General features: G+C 37.0%; 1 protein-coding gene across 3 annotated transcripts in view; it reads right to left on the bottom strand.

Annotated features, from left to right (window-relative positions):
- CYSLTR1 (cysteinyl leukotriene receptor 1) overlaps positions 1 to 15,072 on the bottom strand; it is a 56,140-nt gene extending 41,068 nt beyond the window's left edge. Inside the window, exon 1 of one of the 3 annotated variants that reach the window (XR_001177034.2) lies at positions 14,694 to 15,063. The gene's annotated coding sequence lies outside the window, so the exon portion shown is untranslated. Of the gene's footprint in view, positions 1 to 14,693 lie in introns of all 3 variants that reach the window. The other 2 variants (XM_004777095.3, XM_004777096.3) reach the window with 2 other exon arrangements.
- Between the last annotated feature and the right edge of the window lie 3,625 nt (positions 15,073 to 18,697).

Here is an 18,697-nt window from a genome sequence, read left to right as displayed (position 1 = left end):
AGGAGACAGATCAAGGAAAAAGTTGCTACAGCTGATGACAAAGAGGTTACAGCCTGTGTTCTCTAGGATTTTGATGGTGTTTTGATTTTGTGTTTCTGTGTATGGTGTAAGAAAGTGGTCTAGTTTCATTCTTTTGCATGTTGTTGTCCATTTTCCCCAACACCATTTGTTGAAGGGACAGGTTTTTTTTTTCCCCACCATTGGACATTTTTTTCCTACTTTGTCAAAGATTACTTTACCGTAGACTTGAAGGTCCGTTTCTGGGTTCTTTATTCTGTTCCATTGATCTATGTGTCTGTTTTTGTGCCAGTACCATACGGTCTGTTTTTTTTTTTAATAATTTTTCAATTTATTTATTTTCAGAAAAACAGTATTCATTATTTTTTCACCACACCCAGTGCTCCATGCAATCTGTGCCTTCTATAATTCCCACCACCTGGTACCCCAACCTCCCACACCCCCACCACTTCAAACCCCTCAGATTGTTTTTCAGAGTCCATAGTCTCTCATGATTCACCTCCCCTTCCAATTTACCCCAACTCCCTTCTCCTCTCTAACACCCCTTGTCCTCCATGATATTTGTTATGCTCCACAAATAAGTGAAACCATATGATAATTGACTCTCTCTGCTTGACTGATTTCACTCAGCATAATCTCTTCCAGTCCCGTCCATGTTGCTACAAAAGTTGGGTATTCATCCTTTCTGATGGAGGCCTAATACTCCATCGTGTATATGGACCACATCTTCCTTATCCATTCATCCATTGAAGGGCATCTTGGTTCTTTCCATAGTTTGGCGACCGTGGCCATTGCTGCTATAAACATTGGGGTACATGATATTACAAAGCTGCTGTCATCAAGACAGTATGGTACGACATCGTGAAAAGAAGGGCCATCAGTACCATACTGTCTTGATGACAGCAGCTTTGTAATATAATGTGAAGTCCAGAATTATCATACCTCCAGCTTTACTTTTCTTTTTCAAGATTGCTTTGGCTATTCAGAGTCTTTTGTGGTGCCATACAAATTTTAGGATTATTCTAGCTCTGAGAAAAGTGATGGTGGTATTGTGATAGAGACTGCATTAAATGTGTAGATTGAATCGTATAGACATTTGTACAATATTTGTTGTTCCAATCCATGAGAATGGAATGTTTTTCCATTTCTTTGTTATGAAAGAAATTGAAGATAAACACACAAAAAAATGGAAATTCTTTCATAGTGTTCTAAAGCTTTCAGTACAGGTCTTTTACCTCTTTTGTTAGATTTAATCCTAAATATCTCTTGGTTTTTGTTGCAATTGTAAATGGGATCAATTCTTTGATTTCTCTTTCTGCTCCTTCATTATTGCTATGTAGAAATGCAACGGTTTTCTGTATGTTGATTTTGTATCCTATGACTTTGCTGAATTTGTGTCTCAGTTCTAATATTTTTTTGGTGGAGTCTTTCAGGTTTTCTACATTGAGAATCATGTTGTCTGAAAATAGTGACTGTTTGACTTCTTCCTTGCCAATTTGGATGCCTTTTATTTCTTTTTGTTGTCTGATTGCTGAGGTTAGGCCTTCCAGTGCTATGTCAACTAATAAAGGTGAGAGTGGACATCCTTGTCTTGTTTGTCACCACAGTGTAAAAAGTCCAAGTTTTTCCCCATTAAGGATGATACTAGCTGTGGCTCTTTCATCTGTGGTCTTTATGATGTTGACATATGTTCCCTCTATCTCTACTCTATTGGGGAAGTTTATCAAGAATAAATGCTGGGGGCACCTGGGTGGGGGCACCTGGGTGGCTCAGTGGGTTAAAGTCTCTGCCTTCAGCTCAGGTCATGATCTCAGGGTTCTAGGATTGAGCCCCGCATCAGGCTCCCTGCTCCACGGGGAGCCTGTGTCCCCCCACCCTCCACCTGTCTCTCTGCCGACTTGTGATCTCTGTCAAATAAATAAATAAAATTTAAAAAAAAGAATAAATGCTGTACTTCATCTAATGCTTTTTCTATGTCTATTGAGAGGATCATATGTTTCTTATCCTTTCTTTTATTAATGTGGTGTATCTCTTTGATTGATTTGTGAATATTGAAGCATGCTTGCAGCCCAGGAATAAATCCCACTTGATTGTGGTGAATAATTCTTCTTTTTTTAATAATTCTTTTAATGTACTGTTGGATTCAATTTGCTAGTATTTTGTTGAGAATTTTTGCATCCATGTTCACCAGGGATACTGGCCTGTAATTCTCATTTTAGTGGGGTCTTTGGTTTTGTAATCAAGGTAATGCTGACCTCATAGAAGGAGATTGGAAATTTTTCTTCCATTTCTATTTTTTGGAACTATTTGGAAGAATAAGTATTAACTCTTCTTTAAATGTATGGTAGAATTCCCTTGGGAAACCATCTGGCTCTGCACTTTTGTTTTATGGGAGATTTTTAAATTACTGATTCAATTTCTTTGGTGATTATCAGTATGCTGATAATATTCTCTTATAATTGTCTGTATTTCCTTGGTGTTGGTTGTGGTCTCTCTTCTCTTATTCATTATTTTATTTATTTGGGTCCTTTCTCTTTTTTCTTTTTGATAAACCTGGCTAGAAGCTTGTCAATTTTATTAATCCTTAAGAAGAACCACCAGGTCCTGGTTTCGTTGTTGTGTTCTACTTGTTGTTTCTATATAATTTATTTCTGCTCTAATCTTTGTTATTTCCCTTCTTCTGGTTTTAGGATCTTTTAAAAATTCTTTTTATATTTTTTATTCTTTTCCCAGCTCCTTTAGGTGTATGCTTAGGTTGTGTATTTGATATTTTTCTTGTTTCTTGAGGTAGGTCTGTATAGCTATATATTTCCCTCTGACTGCTTTTGGTGCATTTCAAAGGTTTTGTACCATCATGTTTTCATTTTTTCCACATATTTTTATTTGTTACTTTCTATTCTAGTTGACCCATTCATTCTTTAGTAGGATGTTCCTTAGTCTCCATGTATCTGTGGTCTTTCCAAATTTTTCTTGTGGTTGACTTCAAGTTTCATAACATTGTGGTTGGAAAATATGCATTGTATAAATCTCCATCTTTTTTACTTGTTGAAGCCTGATTTGTGACCCAGTATGTGGTCTCTTGTTAAGAATGTCCCATGTGCACTTAAAAAGAATGTGTTCTGCTACTTTAGGATGAAATGTTCTGAGTGTATCTGTTAAGTCTATCTGGTCCAGTATGTCACTCAAAGCCATTGTTTCCTTGTTGATTTTATGCTAGATATTCTGTATTGCTGTAAGTGGAGTGTTCAAGTCCTGTACTCTAATTGTATTATTATCAATGAGTTCCTTTATGTTTATTATTAATTGTTTTACATATTTGGGTTCTCTCAACTTCAGGGCATAGATACTTACAATTATAAGATCTTGTTGGATAGATCTGTTTATTTTATTACAGTGCCTTCTTCATCTCTTCTTACAGTCTTTGGCTAAAATGTATTTTGTCAGATAAGTATTGCTACTCTGGTTTTCTTTTGATGTCCATTTGCAAGATAAATGTTTCTCCATCCTCTTTTTTTCAATCTGTAAGTGTCTCTAGGTCTAAAATGAGTCTCTTGTAGGCAGCATATAGATGGGTCTTCATTTTTTTTTATTCCATCTTAACACTCTATGTCTTTTTTATTTTGATTGGAGCATATAGTCCATTTTCATTCAGAGTGATTACTGATAGATATGAATTTAGTGCCATTTTATTAATTGTTTTGTTGTTGTTTCTGGAGATTTTCTCTTTTCCTTAGAGTCTTTTTTGCTTTTTGTCTTTCTTTCCCATTCAAAGACTCCCCTTTAGTGTTTCTTGTAGGGCTGGGTTAGGTGTGTTTTTTTTCTTTTTTTTTGTTGTTGTTGTTGCTTTTTGTTTTTTTTTTTTGTCTAGGAAATTATCTTCTTTGTATTCTGCTTGACAGAATATATGATTAAGATGGTGTTAGTGAGAGTTACTTCCTCACCCTCCTTTCCTTTGCTCAGGCCATTTTGTTGTCTGATATGCTCTTTTTCCTCATTGCTATCAGATGTAATTTTAGCCATCTTTAAGACCATCTTTTTTTTTTTATAAATTAATTAATTTATTTTCAGAAAAACAGTATTCATTATTTTTTCACCACACCCAGTGCTCCATGCAATCTGTGCCCTCCATAATACCCACCACCCGGTACCCCAACCTCCCACCCCCACGCCACTTCAAACCCCTCAGATTGTTTTTTGGAGTCCATAGCCTCTCATGGTTCACCTCCCCTTCCAATTTCTCCCAACTCCCTTCTCCTCTCTAACACCCCTTGTCCTCCATGCTATTTATTATGCTCCACAAATAAGTGACCATCTCTTACATCATCTCTCCCTTAAAATTTCGTGATCCTCTGTACTACTGCGATATGTTGGTCATATTAAAAGGGATATATAGGGGTACCTGGGTGGCTCAGTGGGTTAAATCTCTGCCTTCGGTTCGGGTCATGATCCCAGGGTCCTGGGATCGAGCCCGGCATCGGGCCCTCTGCTCAGCGGGGAGCCTGCTTCCTCCTCTCTCTGCCTGCCTCTCTGCCTACTTGTGATCTCTGTCTGTCAAATAAATAAATAAAATCTTTTAAAAAAATAAAAGGGATATATAAGCCACTTACTATACGTCAGTTCTGTGCTAGACCTTTGGAAAATAAGATACAAACTCTGTCCATTAAAAGTTTACACTCCACTAGAGGGAGATACAGATGTGTTAACAATTTAATTCACTGCACCATTACAGCTGCACTAATAGAAATTTATAAGGGACATAGAATGGGAATATAAATGGTGCATGCATGTCAGTAAAGGTTTTATAAAATATAGAATAGTATGGCAGGTGGAAAAATCTTTTTCAGCAGGGGAAGAAAGTAGAATAAGCAAAGGGTTGGAGATGAGAAATAGACTGACATGTGTAAGGAAAAGTAAATATGTGATAGGGATGAAATGTAAGATAAAAGTGTGTGCAGGTGTGCATGTTTGGGTGTACTTATCTGTATGTTATTGGACTATGGGGTTTAAAACAAGTTGGAGAGAAATACAGGAGCTAGGTCATTAAAAACCTTGTATACTATTCTGGAGAATTCAAGTTTATGCTCTAGGGAGTAGGGAGCTATTAGAAGGTGCAGAGTGAGAAAAAATACTGACAATACTGACATGTAAATGAAAGAGGAAGTGGAGCAGAAAAGATATAGGTTAATCATCCCAAGAGGTTTAATTTTCTTGGTAAAATATAAAAATAATAATGTCTGGTGAGAAATAGAGGGCTTCACTCAGGGTCAGGTTCTCTGAAAGTTAGTGAAGGTTTGAATGGTAGTTCTGGGAAATGGGACAGAAATATGACCAAGAAGAGACTGAAGGCCCAAGAGAAATTGGAGAGTGTGAGTTTTTAATGGACCCAGTCTGCACAACTGTGTGATTTACTCCAGCTTGGGATTTATCAACAGCCTGGATTTAGGAGAGAAAAAGATTATAAATGCTTACATTGATATAAGATTGGGAGTAATAGGGCAAATTTATGGAAGGACAGTAAGGTAAGAAAGTTGAAAGATGCTGCTGCTAAAAGAGTGGTTAACAGTGAAACTGTGAAGAAGTTTTAACAGATTGGGAGAAAAGGGAGTGACCAAGGGACTAGAAGATTTACTGAAATTTAAGAAGTGGTGTAGTGGTGGGGCATCTGTGTGGCTCAGTCATTAAGCATCTGCGTTGGGCCGGGTCATGATTCCAGGCTCCTGAGTTTGAGCTCCACATTTGGTGGGCTCCCTACTCAGCAGGAAACCTGCCTCTCCCTCTCCTACTCCCCTTGGTGGTGTTCCCTCTCTTGCTGTGTCTTTCTCTCTGTCAAATAAATAAATAAAATCTTAAAAAAAAAAGAAGTGGTGTAGTGGCAATAAGGGTGTGATAGAACTGAAAGTCTAGGAGTCTGTGGTCAGAATGTGGTACACTGGAGTTTAAGATCTCATTGTGTGATAATAAATGAGGCTCCAAGTGTGGCCATGAAATGAGTAGGCAAGGTGGAATGCGAATGGTTGCTCTAGATAAGGAAGTCAAGTAATTTGAAGTCAGTGTATTAGGTTGGTTGTTTACATGGAAGATGAAGGTGATAGAAGGGTTTGAGGTAGAGAGGGAGATCACAAGCCAAATGCTACATTATTCAGTGAGCTAGAGAAAAATAATCAAGAGGTCAATAGATGGTGATATTAATAAGGAAGATTAAAGGGTGGCATAGGTGAGTGGCTTTCATATTATGGTAGAAGAGTTTAATGTGGCACCAGGAAGCCAAGAGACATCCAACAGACTCTCTAGGTCTCAAAGTAGATAGGATGTAGAAAAATAAGCAGCTTACTTTTGATGGGGGAGGATCAGGTTTCACATAAAGCAATGATGTGGTGGGAGAATTATTTGAAGAGATTTAGGATATAGGGGAACTTATAATGAAAAATGAGGTTCTAGAGGGCACAGTTAGGAGAGGGTTAGTAGATAGGTTAGATGTGGAAGGAAAAATTAGAAGGGAGGAAGTACAGGGTATTCTCAGTATGTTAGAACCTTAGAGAACATTTGACCACAGTGGCCAATGGTTCAACTGCGGAATTCAATTTTGTATTTCTACCTTTTTAACTTTTTCTTATAGTAATTTGTGTATTTACATAATCTCTACTACCAAATTATGGACTTTTTTGAGGACAAAGAGCAGATCTAATTAATATGAATAATTTCTCTAGAATGACAGGGCTGGAACTAGAACTAGAACCCAGGCATTACAACTTTCAGTCCAGTTCTGTTACTACACTGCTACTCTTCTTTTTGGTCTCCCTTCATCAATGACGGTTTTTCAGATAGCCAATGGAAGTTGTTAAGTATATCTAAGATCTGTGAAATGCAAATGTTTGGTGTTTTGGTGTTTAGCTCTTTGCTTCTCTCTTTCCCTTGAAAAACTACCAACTCCCATGGTTTAAAAAGATCACTTTCATGTGGATGACTCAAATCTCTGTCTCAGCCACAAACCACTCACCTGAACTTTAGTCTCATTTTCAACTGCCTATAAGATTTCTTTTCTTGGATCTTAATGCTTTTTCCTCAGTTTCAACATGATTAAAGACACATATACTATCTTCTCTCCCAAATCAACTGTTCCAACTGACTTTTCTGTTTTTTTTTTTTTAAATTGACATTAAATGTCTTGCAGTTATTTGGCAACTATGATGAAGGTAGTCATATTTGATCTTCCCTGATCTCATTCCTCATGTGTGAACCCAAAGTTCTCTTGATTCTTATATTGCAGTGTCTCCTGGCATTCTCCTATCAATTTATATCAGGGTCTCTGTCTCGTCATGCCTTGTCTATCTGAAGATACTCAAACTATGTATCCTTTTTCACCCTTACATAGTCAAAGAGGTGAGCTTGGCAAATTTCTACTTATACTTCACAATTCAAGTTGAAGGTGCTATTTTTTATAAATGTTCCCTTGCTTGTGGTTCTATTGCCTTCTTTATTACTGTAAATAATCACTGTAATCACTCTTTTTGATTACATGTCTCTCATATCCATTTAGACAGTGACCCTATTAATGACAGTGAGTCTACATCATACAGTTTTGTTCTCTTCCCCTGGTAACTGAGCAACTTTGGAAGAATAATTGTGTGGTATTGGGTGCTTTTGAGCAAGACATTGCCTTACTTCCCCAAGTTGTGTGCCTGAGGAGGTGGAAGAAGAAGCAAGTTTTTGGTGTGGAAGTACAGGCTTTATTGTGCAGGAATCTAGATAATGGCATAAAATAGAAGTAAAATATGGACTCCACTAGCAGGGTAAAGTCTATTAAAAAGAAACCTGAAAAACTAAATAATAGTATAGGGGACTATGACTTGTGGATAAACACCACAAATCACTGGAGAAGAAAGTAAAGGAGGTGGGGCAAATGAATCCACACATTTAGAAAGGGACAGAAGACAAAGGCCTTAAAACAAAAAAAGCAAAATATTTTATTAAAGACTAATGATGTACTATACTTTGGATAACTGAATTTAAATTAAAAAAATGTAGCTTGTTGGGGCTGAAGGACAGTTCAAAAGTGGTCTAGGTCAGAGATTGATTGGAATCCAGAGGCCCAAGGATGTGTCTGACTATAAGGTTTGGGTGAAACTGATAATGAATGTTTTTGAATTCAGCCAACAGGAGAGACGGAAAGATCAAATCAGCATTTGGATGTAGTATTATGATTGAATTAAGTTTGAAACCTCCTCTAAGACTCCCTTTGCCTTTCTAGTAAATGCTAGCATGCACTGGATGGTCTGCATGTGTTGGAACACTGCCAACAAGGACAGGGTGATGAGGGCAGGGCCACAGCAGAAGAGGAAGTGGGGGAGGTTGGGACTTAGGGCTCACTCTTCTGAGACAGATACTTCTCTGAGCAGCAGCAAGATCCAGAAAGCTTAATTTTCATGAAAATACGGTTCAGTGGGGCCCTACTTTTATTTGGCCAACTCCCCAGTGCTGTTTTTGCTATTCTCCATGTATCCTATTACTGTCAAATGGAAAAAGTGTGTTGTGCTGTTTATCCTATAAAGATAAGCTCAAGGAAGTGAGAGACAATTTCCTCCCAGCTTTACTGAGGTATAATTGACAAAATCAGAAGATATTTAAAGTGTACAATGTGGTATTGATATTTATACACACACATACACACTGTGAAGGGAATTCTCCCATCAAGTTAATAAACTGGAACAATGTTTTGTTAATCTTCTGCTACAACAAGTGTTTATTGAATGGATGCATAATAAATAGAATCAGCAAATATAAGTGCTTTGTAAACTGTAAAGCATTATAAAATGTAATTTTTTTAATATAATTTTTTATTTTTTATAAACATATATTTTTATCCCCAGGGGTACAGTTCTGTGAATCACCAGGTTTACACACTTCACAGCACTCACCAAAACACATACCCTCCCCAATGTCCATAATACCACCCCCTTCTCCCAAACCCCCTCCCCCCAGCAACCCTCAGTTTGTTTTGTGAGATTAAGAGTCACTTATGGTTTGTCTCCCTCCCAATCCCGAAGAATAAAATGTAATTTTTTATGACTCTCTACTCATACTATACTTCTTGACACCTACTTTGACCACCCTATTCTATACTCATATGTCTCTTCTTTCAACTTGTATTATGATTACTGCCTGTACCAATAATATCACAGTCAGTATTCTACTATCCTCTAGCTTATAATGTGTAGGAATCTTGTCTTCCTAGGTAGATTGTGAACTTCTCTAGGGTAGGAGAAAAAAAGTCCAGCCTTTTTTTTTCCTTAAGCTCTGCGAACCCCAAACCTAGCCTATCACAATGTTTTGTGCCATAGAAAATGTGCAATAAATGTTTATCGACTGATTTGTCATTAATTGGAGCAAAGCTACACATCCACTCTGGGATTTTAATCTATAAACAATCAGGTTTGTACTAATGATTACAGAGACTTTCCCCCATGTCAAAAATAATTGAGGGGAGGGGAGTAGAAAGACCTGCCTGTCATCACAATAACCTTACTGTCACAATAAGTAACTTTTTAACTTGACATTTCAATGAAAATGCTTAGCAGCATTCTCACTGGTATTAGAAACTACAGGAGAGTCAATACTTCATTGTTGACGACTCTAAGATGTTTTTTCTTGGATAGCTTATTTATCATTAAGAGGAGAACATTGCACCAATCAAATTGGGCCGCTCTTGCCAGACAGCTGGATTCCAAACCAAGGAAAGTGTTCAGCCCCAAAAGAACCTGAATGTGGCATTCAGAGCTAATGACACAGTATGTCCCTTTACATAATACTGGAACTCAAATGTTTTATCCTGGATGTTGGTGGGGATGCACAGTGGGAAGATAGTTCTACCCTTAGTCTGGGTGATAGAAATATGTTAAAGACAGCTTATATACTTTTGAATTTATTGTAAAGTACTAACTGGAGGGCCTACTTTCTTACAGGGATGACTGTTAAGTCTCTACCTAATTACCAACAACTTGGAAACCCCCTAAGTTCTGAGGTCATTGCTGGCAGCTGACTCTGAGGCCTGCCTTTAACTTCTTGGAATTTAGATGCCTGGGTTTTAGAAACAGGTTAATTGTTCTGTAGGAGACTCTTTTTTACTGAAGGCCTTTGTCTTAAATCAGAATTCAAGTTCAGATTAAACAAAATAGGTAACCAATTTAGAAGGAAAAGAAACTTTTTACATTTTCTGAGGCCTGAACTTCCTAGGAACTTTGCAATAAATACATAAGATGTGTCAGAGATGTCTGAGTGTTGCTATTGTTAGCTTAATTCCACTTATGTTAAAATCCATGACAACTCTATATAAAAACAAAGACTGTTAATCTGAAATAGATGAGAAATATCAGTGAGTCTTACATGTTAGATATTTCAAAATGTGATTCCAAACTGGATTTTTCTTTCCCTTTTTTTTTTTTAAAGAGGTATTGACAGAAAATAGAAGAAAGCCTGAATGTTCTAGGGGAGTCTAAGTCTAGATCTCAGCTCCTTTTCCTTTTCCATTAGCTACATTTAAGTAGATGTTCAAATGTCCAGGATGTATTGATTCTACAAACCCTGTAAATATGATAATGACATTTTATTCACTAAAAAGAAAATCAACTCTGTTTAAGTGCTCAAGGGTCTTTGTTTACTTTTCTGTTTTGTCTCTTTCCCCCTATTTCTGCCAGGCAACTCTCTAACTTCTCCCAAACATTTAAAGCTTTTTCTTTCTAATTCTCCCCTAAATACTGAAGAAAAACTGGTGGGGCATAAAGAAAAGAGAAATTATGATGGGAGGGAGTGGCATTGGATGGAATGAGGAAGCATGATAGATAAGTTTTGTAATGCACAACTTCTTTAAACAGTGGTCTTTTCTACCAACCTACAAAGAGTTATCAGCTGAAAGCAAATGTAATTATAATTAGCATCAGTATTGTAACATGAATTAGTGGACCAAATGGACCAAAAATCAAATCAGGTTAAATGACCTACTTTGTTGTCTTTTCTGTAAAGATGAGGTTATACTACCACCTCCTATGAGTACATTAGTCTTCTTAGCAGTTGCATTTTCTCAGTGAAAATCAGCGAATTGGCATTCACATTAAGACTTGCACAGGTATAGTAGAATTCGTGGTAACCAGAGAGTTGACTCCTACTGTCATCCTAAAAGTAGGATGAGATTGCTGATGCTTACTTAGAATAAGGTCCCTGTTTAGAGGTGAAGTACTTGGAGCAGAAAGTAACTGGCCACACTCCCTCCACATGCAATCAACTTTGTTATGTGTCTTACTTTCCTAGAATGTAATTTAAACAAAATCCTTTTGGATGGTAGTTTGTATTTTCAAGTTAATTTCATATTTATCATTTTAGTAGTTCTGAAAAATATCTCTATAAGCTCATTATTACATTGGATACGTGAGGAAACCAAGAAATACAGATGTTCAATAACTTGTTGGAGAACACACAGCTGATTAAAAGGCAAATCTAGGATGAACTCCCAGTTATCCAGGCCCAGTTTCCTTCCCACTGAAACCCATGCAGCAAGGTAGTTTAAAGATGCCACTGTTTTGTTACTGAGTTTATGACAGAGTCCAATTTGAAAGATAACTTGAAACAAAAGATCTCGATGCTTATTTATATTAGAATAACTTGATATTTATTGGGTGCTCATGGTATGTATGTAGCACTATGCCAGTTATTGTTGGGAAGAGGAAGTTTAAAAGAATATATAACTTGATACCTTCTCTCAAGACTCTTGGTATATTTTGATGAGAAGAATTATATTTCTGTGGCACTTATTTCTCAGGAATCTCTTCTTTCTCTTGACCCAAAATGTATGACCTGCATAAGTTACAGTTTTTGGTCATCTTTGATTTGCTTTCTCTAAGATGAGACAGTCTTATGGCCTTGGCTGTCATATTCTTCACATTAACTTTGGACTCTACCTCTTACTCATCACTCATATTCAGGGCCATTGTTTCCAACAATCATAAGACATTATTTCTTGGAATTTTTGCCATCTCCTCAATAGGTCAAAAACTGATCATGTCATACAATCCCCACTTCCATCTCCAAGTTACCTAATTCTATGAAGAGTAGTAAAACCACTGTTCAGATCCCAAAGGTTCAAAATCTCAGGGATAGCTCTGATTTTCCTATGCTGCCTATATCTAATCACTCACCAACTTCCATCTATTATTCCTCTTAAATGTCTCATTGAGTTTTTCTTCATTCCATTTCTACTGCCACCAAACTAGCTTATAGCTCCATTAATTTTTACACTTTACATGAGCTTTTCCAGTTCCAGTTTTTTCAAATGTAGTCAGGCCTATGAAACCCTACCAGATTCATCTACTAAAAACATTTTTCTATCATATTCTCATTTATTCAAAATTTCCTGATAGATTCCCTATTTAAAAGTGCCTGGAATTCAGTGCCTAATAGTTTGGTCTTAAATTTCTATCCAAATTGATTTTCTATGACTCTTCAACTCAATCCCTTTACCCTAGTCAGATTGGGCTCTTTGGTGTGTACCCTGTAGGTGTCAAAATCACTGCAGGTGTCAAATTCATTCTTGATACTATATATTTCTGACATTATTTCTGTGACTACAATTGAATTCAAACAACATATATTCATCACTTACTATGTGCACAGAAAGTTTGCTAAGCATGGTCCCATATCCTAGATATTCTTTTAGGCCTATCTCATTTTATCTCCTCTATTAAGCCTTCTTCATTCAGCCTGCTCATTGCTCTCTTTTTTCCATAAACTCCTTTACCATGAAAAACATGACATTGTGGAACACCTGTGTGGCTCAGTCAGTTAAGCATCTGCCTTCTGCTCAGGTCATGCTCTTTCTCTTTCTCTGACAAATAAATAAATACAATCTTTAAAATAAAAACAAAAAACTCCCAAAAAACCACATAACGTTGGTTTACTGTCTCATATTTTTATGTTCTGTAGGTCTTGTATGCCCTCCAATATTGTAAATTCCTCAAGGGCAGGAACTACATCTTACCTTTGTGCTACATAATGTTTTGAACTTAACTGACACTTGTTTAACAGATTATAGCAGATTTGAGATATTTTAATGAGAACATAAGAAATAAAAAAAAGATCAAGGTAGAGGTCCATGCAGAGCTATGGTATTTAAGAGATAATGATCGCTTTCATGGCATCAAATAAGATTAGATATATTTCTTAAGGGTCAGTGTCATCCCTTTAATCCCTTATTATCAGCCAGTGATCCTGCAAAGGCAAATTTATAATTTTCTGCATCATGGAAGAATCTCGCTTTTATCCCAGATTAGTACTTCCTAAATATATCAAAACTTTGATTAAGGGTAAGAGAGAAAAGTAGTAAAAAATGAAATTGATGATTCTGGGTGAGGAAGACACCAAAATGCTGAATTTGGAATGGACTCAATCGACTTTCTTTAACCTATTCTGTTTGGGTTCACTGACTCCCAGGGTGATTCATGACATTTGCAGAAACTAATCAGCTAGTGCAGTCATTTAAATATTATGGGGGCCCAGGGAGCAGTTTTTATTAAGGGTGTATTAAAAATATAAACATAATACGTGAGGTCATTTATTTGCTATGTAAACAGAGACCACTTTTAGTTCTAATTGGGCAATTAATAGTAAAACAAAAATAGAAAATATTTTTTAATGATTGCAATAGATACTATAAGCTTAAAATTATCTAGGAGCAAATTTCACTAATATATCTGAAACATGCTGCAGTCCCAAGTCCCAGTTTACTTACATTTTGTTTTACAATAATCAGTTGATAAATATATGATGTCATGGCTTCTTTGTAGCCTTCAAAAGAATCAGAGCACTGAAAGGCAGAGCTACTAGATTTAAGGGTTTTTTTTTTTTCATTTTATTTGTTTACCCTTGAAAACAGGTTATTTGCTGCTAAATAGAATTATGCTTCTGACCAAGATTTTGATTTAAATGTATGAAGTGTTGGCTCCATGTAAACCTTGTCTATGTCAGATATGTCTATGTTACTAAATAGATCATGCAATTCCATGATGGTCACTTATAGTTGTGAGAACTTCCTACTTGCAGTGGCTAGTCAGAACTTGTCAATTTCTAGTTGTATGCTGTTTGTTAGCAAATTTGTTAATGCCTCTGCATCTATTTCTTTATTTGCAAAATAGGGATAGTAACTCTCACCCTGTCTAAAATGCTGGATGTTGAGAAGTTCAAATGGGATAATGAATGTGAAACTACTCTGTAAATATACCAGGTCATTCTTCAGTATTTTACTTTTATCAGTTTCTATTTTCTTCCCATAAATGAAAGAAACTGCCACTACAGATTAGAGAAACCTCATTGAGTCCTTAAAAGAAGATTTTAAACTATGTCTTCTATTTCTAATTTAATTGCAAAGGAGCTGGAGGCTTGGGTAGTGTCTCCTCTGTATTTTGCCACATTGAGCTCCTAGCAGAAGCACTTAGCAATACTTGTTGACAGACTGACTAGTTATCAGATATCTAGCCAATAAATAAATCAGAAAGAATTCATAGTAGTAGCTTCATTTTAAAACAGGCAAAGCAGATTAATAATCCCAAACTTCTAGGAATTGGCTAAAATGTCTTAACAGCACAATTTTACTACATACTGTTTTAGTAATAGCACGAAATATCAAATGTTACCTTTTGCCTTCAAGATTGACAGTTCGGGGTCCTTTTGCATTTATTCTCAGAAGCACACTCCAAGTCTTCATTAAATCCAATCTATTCGTCCCTTGGAGAGCTAACCGTCTTGGTGAGCTGCATAGTGAATCTGAATACCCTGAAGGGTCTTGAAAGCACACTCCGTTTACAGGGTGCCTGTTTACACAAGCTTCTTTGAAAAGATGGGTTGCTACGATTTTCAGGAAGAAAGAGGGCAGGGCATATATGCTAGCCAATGTATACAGATTCTTCTTCCTCTTTCAGATTAGTCCTCAAACTGTAAAGCATGCCTAAATTTGGCTTCTCTGGTGCAAAGTGGGGGAGGGGAAAGCAGGGAGAGGGAAGAAGAGAAGAAACTGGATACTTGCAAGTTGTTGTGTATATAAATAATCTTTTACATGTAGCTCCAGCAACAGAATTCTCAGGAAATTTTGTAGCTGCTCTGAGATGGGAAACAGGAAGGAGTATACTCTGTCCAGCTTAGTTGTCTCTAGTTTTTATGACTTGGTGGGTTGGGGGTGGTTAGAATATTTTTAGGACCAGAAAGATAATCTTACCAGTGTATGCTAATCTAACTGCCATTATGTGAAACTTGATTTTAGGCAAGATAAATTTCATCCCCCAAGCCTCCCTGTCCCCCATTCTCTCTTTTTCTGTTGCTCTTTCTTTTATTATATTTGTGGCTCTAACCACATTCTAAAGAGTCTTTTTCTTTTTGGTGCCTTATGTTCTGGCAAATAATTGTCTAGCTTGAGTTTCATTTCATGAAATCCCCACAACAGACATTGCCTCCACTGGATTAAAGGTAATTTTGTTTCTGTCACATTGAGAATGACCTGGAATGAATGACCTGGAATGAATTCTCTCTTAGGAATTTGGAAGTCAAGTAAATACTCTTAGATTTTGGCTAACCTCTGGAGTGTTGAAATAATGGGATGCTCTAATTGTGTTCTGGAGAATAAGGACATAGCAGTCTGCTGTGTCTTGATTGGAGCTTGGGGTGGCACCTTGATATTATGAACAAAATGGATGAGACCTTGGTATGAGTTGGCTACATCAATTATATTGAGTTACATTAAGGTGGACTATAAGGGGATGGGTATAAATATGTTCATTTTAATACCTTTTAAACATGGTCCTACAACTAATAATTATAATTAATTTGGTATTCAGTAAAATAAGAGCCCTCTGGCATGCTACTGGCTGCAGAAACAAAGCCATTTACTCAAACTTTACATCTGTAGGTACCTGAATTATATCACAGGAAACCTGGGGCTAGAACACTAAGAGTTCTGAAATCTTCTTCTTTCATAGAATTCTTAGCTGTGGTAGTGGGTGGAGGACAAGGCCATCCAAGCAAGTTAAAAGGGAAGATAACATTTGCATCCAAGACCAGACTCTTTAATCCTCCCCTTGGGAGTTTTACTAATTGAAGTGATGGTATAACTAGAATTTCTTCAGCTGAGTTTGGATCCTCAGAGACCCAGGGGAAAGTTAATAAGGGAGGCAAAGGATGACTTATCACTTCCCCTCTGGTCTGGACTGTAACAGTCATCTTGAGCTATGGTGAAAAAGTAGTTTATACTGAAGTCAGGAAGTAAAGAGAAAGGGGTTATATATTTGATCTTCAAGATAGGATCACAATAGCTGTAACAGAGAAGGGATGCCTTGTTCTGCTCCTGTGTATTCTCCTACTTATTTCTTCCCTTAGCTGCTTCTCTGCTTCCTGAGCAATGGGGAAGGGCAGTGCTCCACCCACACCCAATTGGGTCTTTCCCCTGTTTAGCTGTATCAGTTTATAGGATATTTGATATAATTAACTTCAGACTACTCATCTCCTTCCTTCACATTTCCATCTTTTATTTTCCTTTCTATTTATCTTCATTATATACTTATTCTAACATTTTCTATCATTGCAGGAAATGGTGAAATGCTCAAGTTGATGATGCCTCTCCTGTTTTCTCTCTACTCTTTCCCATTTCCTCAGACTCTACCAGTTCTTACTTTATTACTGAGTTGGAGAGGATCAAGTAGGGAATGGTGAGGAAGATGGGGAATAGCATGTAGTTGGATGGGAACTCTGTCTTAATGAAGTAGGACTTTGGTAGAAGGAAGGATTTGCATACAACATTCAGACATTAACTATGAGCCACAAGATTCATAGCTTACATGCGTTCACAGAGCTGAAAAGTGATCTTAAACTAATTTTATTTAGATTTTTTTTATTCAGTTGAATTCCTGAGGGTATCAAAGGTCTAACTGATGATTCTGTCCCAAGATACTAGTTTACTGCCTTGTTTGGTTTTTCAAATAAATAAATCTAGTCCAGCTTTCTTATATTAGAGATGAGGAAACCGAGGCCAGAGAGAGACTTTCTCAAGATGTACTCGTTTAGCACAAAATCAAGAGGAGTCATTTTTTTTCTTCCAGAACTGAACTTCTTTTTTTTTTTTTTTAAAGATTTTATTTATTTTATTTGACAGAGAGAGAGAGCACAAGGAGGCAGACAGGCAAGCAGAGACAGAGGGAGAAGCAGGCTCCCCGCTGAGCAGAGAGCCCAATGCGGGGCTAAATCCCAGGACACTGAGATCATGACCCGAGCCGAAGGCAGCGGCTCAATCCACTGAGCCACCCAGGCGCCCCCAGAACTGAACTTCTTATTTAATTATAAATTCACAATTAAAATTAATGACACTTTTGAAAGGAAGATAAAGAGTGTTACTATAATCATGGTACAGTGATATACACACATGTACATTCATTCACAGAAACTGAAATAGACTTGATTCATCCTTTCATTTCAGCTTATGGAAACCCAGAGACAATAAAAAAATATCAGTCTAAATACCATATAATTTCTCTCATATGTGGAATTTAAGAAACAAAACAGATGAACATAGGGTGAGGGAAGGAAAAACAAAATAAGAATTATAACATAAGAGATTCTTAACTACAGGGTCACGGATGGGGACATAGGTGGGGGGTTGGAGTAATTGGGTGATGTGCATTAATGAGGGCACTTGATGTAATAAGCACTGGGTATTATATGCAACTGATGAACCACTAAGTTCTACCTCAGAAATTAATAATACACTATATGTTAACTAAATTGAATTTAAATAAAAAGAAAAAAATCAGTCTATCTGTGAAAGTACGGCTTTGAACACTTTTCCTCTTCCTGCCTCAGGGCCCACCCTATGAATGTAAAGCTATCCTGGATTATCATTTCTGGAGAGTTCCGGGTACACTAACAGAATTTCAGATGAGTTTGAATGAAATCTGTTGAAAAGAAATCTGCTAAGATCTGTTGAAAATTAAATCCTAGGACAGATTGTACAGATCATTGAAATCAACATCCTTACGTTATTCTGTGCTGTTCAATATAGTAGCCATTAGCTACATGTGGTTATTTAAACTAAACTGTTAAATAGAGATAACCTATGACCCTGCAATTCCACTACTGGGTATTTACCCCAAAGATACAGATGTAGTGAAAAAAAAGGGCCATATGTACTCCAATGTTCATAGCAGCAATGGTCACAACAGCCAAACTGTGGAAAGAACCAAGATGCCCTTCAACAGATGAATGGATAAAGAAGATGGTCCATATATACAATGGAATATTATGCCTCCATCAGAAAGGATGAATACCCAACTTTTGTATCAACATGGATGGGAGTGGAGGAGATTATGCTTAGTGGAATAAGTCAAGCAGAGAAAGTCAATTACCATATCGTTTCACTTGTGGTTCATAAGGAATAACATGGAGGACATTAGGAGAAGGAAAGGAAAAGTGAATTGGGGAAAATTGGAAGGGGAGACAAAGTAAGAGATACTGTGGACTCTGAGAAATAAGCTGAGGGTTTCGGAGGGGAGGGGGCTAGGGGGATGGGTGAGCCTGGTGGTGGGTATTAAGGTATTAAGGAGGGTACATATTGCATGGAGCACTGGGTGTGGTGCATAAAAAAATGAATCTTGGAGCA

This window comes from Mustela putorius, unplaced genomic scaffold, assembly GCF_011764305.1.
Source record: "Mustela putorius furo isolate JIRA1106 unplaced genomic scaffold, ASM1176430v1.1 tig00003862_pilon_pilon_pilon, whole genome shotgun sequence".
Classification (NCBI taxonomy): Eukaryota; Metazoa; Chordata; class Mammalia; order Carnivora; family Mustelidae; genus Mustela; species Mustela putorius.
This window is presented reverse-complemented; position numbering and strand designations above follow the sequence as displayed.